Source organism: Amblyraja radiata, chromosome 16 (genome assembly GCF_010909765.2).
Source record: "Amblyraja radiata isolate CabotCenter1 chromosome 16, sAmbRad1.1.pri, whole genome shotgun sequence".
Classification (NCBI taxonomy): Eukaryota; Metazoa; Chordata; class Chondrichthyes; order Rajiformes; family Rajidae; genus Amblyraja; species Amblyraja radiata.
Genome location: NC_045971.1, coordinates 431220 through 433761, shown reverse-complemented (window position 1 = coordinate 433761; position 2542 = coordinate 431220). Strand labels below are relative to the sequence as shown.

The following is a 2542-nucleotide window of genomic DNA, read 5'->3' as shown; positions in this document are numbered from 1 at the left end:
GTGAACCTTCTCTGCCCGCTAATCATATCGTTGGGTAAGGAGACCAAAGAGCCACACCTCCCTCGCTGCCAGGGGGAAGAAGGTATAAGAGCCTGAGAACCATGACCTCCAGGTCCAACTGCAGCATCTTCGCAATAACCACCCTGACCACAACACAAACCATAGAAACATAGAAAATAGGTGCAGGAGTAGGCCATTCGCCCCTTCGAGCCTGCACCGCCATTCAATATGATCATGGCTGATCATCCAACTCAGTATCCTGTACCTGCCTTCTCTCCGTACCCCCTGATCCCTTTAGCCACAAGGGCCACATCTAACTCCCTCTTAAATATAGCCAATGAACTGGCCTCAACTACCTTCTGTGGCAGAGAGTTCCAGAGATTCACCACTCTCTGCGTGAAAAGCCCCATGTAATCATGGTCTGGTTTACCAAGCATGACCGATAATATATTGTATATTTATTTGTGGTGTTGTTGCATTTAATGTGCCTGTAAAGCTGCTGCAACTCAGCCTTTCACTGAGGCAGAGGAGGCACAAGAAACTGTAGATGTTGGAATCTTCAGCAAAATACAATGTGCTGGAGAAACTCAGCAGGTCAGGTGGCATCTGGACGAACGAGATTTTGGATCAGGACCCATTTTGAGTCCAAAGAAAGGTCCCAACCTAAAACGTCATCTATCCATTCCCTCCACAGATGAGTTTGGTTTATTGTCACGAGGAACAGTGAAAAGCTTTTATTTGATCCTAAGCAGTCAGCGGAAAGACAATCCATGATCCTGCCTGATCCGCTGTTCAGCCAACACGCTGTTTCATTCTGCCATTCCACGTGCATATGACAATTAAACAATCTTGACTCAAAAGTGTATACCATATTTCAAGTGTAGTCTCACCAAAGCCCCATGTAATTGCATGAAAACATCTTTACTCCTGTGCTCAATCCACTTTTAATATGGTTAGAGAACATGGATAGGTGACGTTTCACATAGTGCCGGAGTATGGAACTATCCATGTTCTCCACAGATGCTGCCTGACCCGCTGAGTTACTCCAGCACTCTGTGAAACGTCACCTATCCATGTTCTCCACAGATGCTGCCTGACCCACTGAGTTACTCCAGCACTCTGTGAAACGTCACCTATCCATGGTCTCCACAGATGCTGCCTGACCCGCTGAGTTACTCCAGCACTCTGTGAAACGTCACCTATCTATGTTCTCCACAGATGCTGCCTGACCCGCTGAGTATCCTCCAGCACTTGTCCTTTTGTGCATTAATCAGTATCTCTAGTTCCCCGATTCTACGTTTAAACCGACGTCAATTGTGTGATTGTATTTGTCTGATGCCAACATCAGGCTCCACAAGATCTTGGGCAATAGTTCAGTTGCTACTTAACCCTGACTGCAGCGTTGGTTTCTTTGTCTGTGTGACAGCTCTGATCCCGGATTAGTTTCCAAGCAATGACTGACACTACTCTCTGCTGCTGCAGCCTAAGTAATGAGGAAAGCTGATCTCACCAGCTCACTAATTGCTTCAGACTCACAAGAACAGAAACCCGCGCTTCGTCACTCAGTCAGGAGGATTGTGAAAGAGTGATGCTGAGTGGAATGATTTGGACCTGGAGATTGTACTGAGATAGAGAGCTAGTTCTCTCTCTCTCTCTCTCTTCTTTGTAGTTGGAGTTTGTAAACCTTAAAAGCAGAAAGGTTTGTTGATGGTTTTAACATGAACACTGAGCAGAGGTGGAGAGACGATGGAGAGAGGGGTCAGTGAATACTCGATCCTATACCCAGCCCAGGGGGGGCACAGGGCTCAAGGAGTGGAATGCGCTGGACTGATTTGTCCATTCAACCTGAAGTGTAGGAAGTAACTGCACCCAACATAGACACAAAATTCTGGAGTAACTCGGTGGATCAGGCAGTATCTCTGGACAAAAGGAACAGATGACATTTTGGGTCAAAACCCTTTTGCAGACATGACTACAGTATGGGAGGAGGCCTTGTGACATGTCAGTCGCTGCCGCTGTGTGTTAGACCAGTCCCTGTCCCATCCTGCAACACTCTTTCCTTCCAGATACTTTGTGAAAACCACAACTCAACTGAATATCAACTGACGTTTATTATAAACCCACTGATTCCCCACCAATGTAGACAGCTTCTTCTCACGCTGCTCCCTGTAGAGTATCCCCTACTCACAATTCCTCTGTCCACGTCGCATCTAAGCCCAAGATGAGGTGTTCCATACCACGATGTCTGAGATGTCCTCATTCTTTAGGGAACGGGGGTTCCCCTCATCCGTCATAGATCGCTGATCAGTCCCGCTGAGTTACTCCAGCATTTTGTGTCTATCTTCAACTGGACCAATCTCCCGTACATCATCCCGCATCCCACCCTAAGCCACGCCCCCCCCGCACCCACCCACCCCACCCCCCCAAACCTAACCCACCCCCACCCACCACCCCACCCCCCAAACCTAACCCACCCCCACCCACCTCCCTCCACCCCCCCCAAACCTAACCCACCCACACCACCACCTTCCTCCACCCCCCC

At 48.6% G+C, this 2542-nt stretch overlaps 1 protein-coding gene across 1 annotated transcript in view; it reads right to left on the bottom strand.

Annotated features, from left to right (window-relative positions):
• Positions 1-2542, bottom strand: part of LOC116981712 (titin-cap) — an 8392-nt gene that overhangs the window by 1975 nt on the left and 3875 nt on the right. The gene's annotated exons all lie outside the window — the stretch shown is intronic.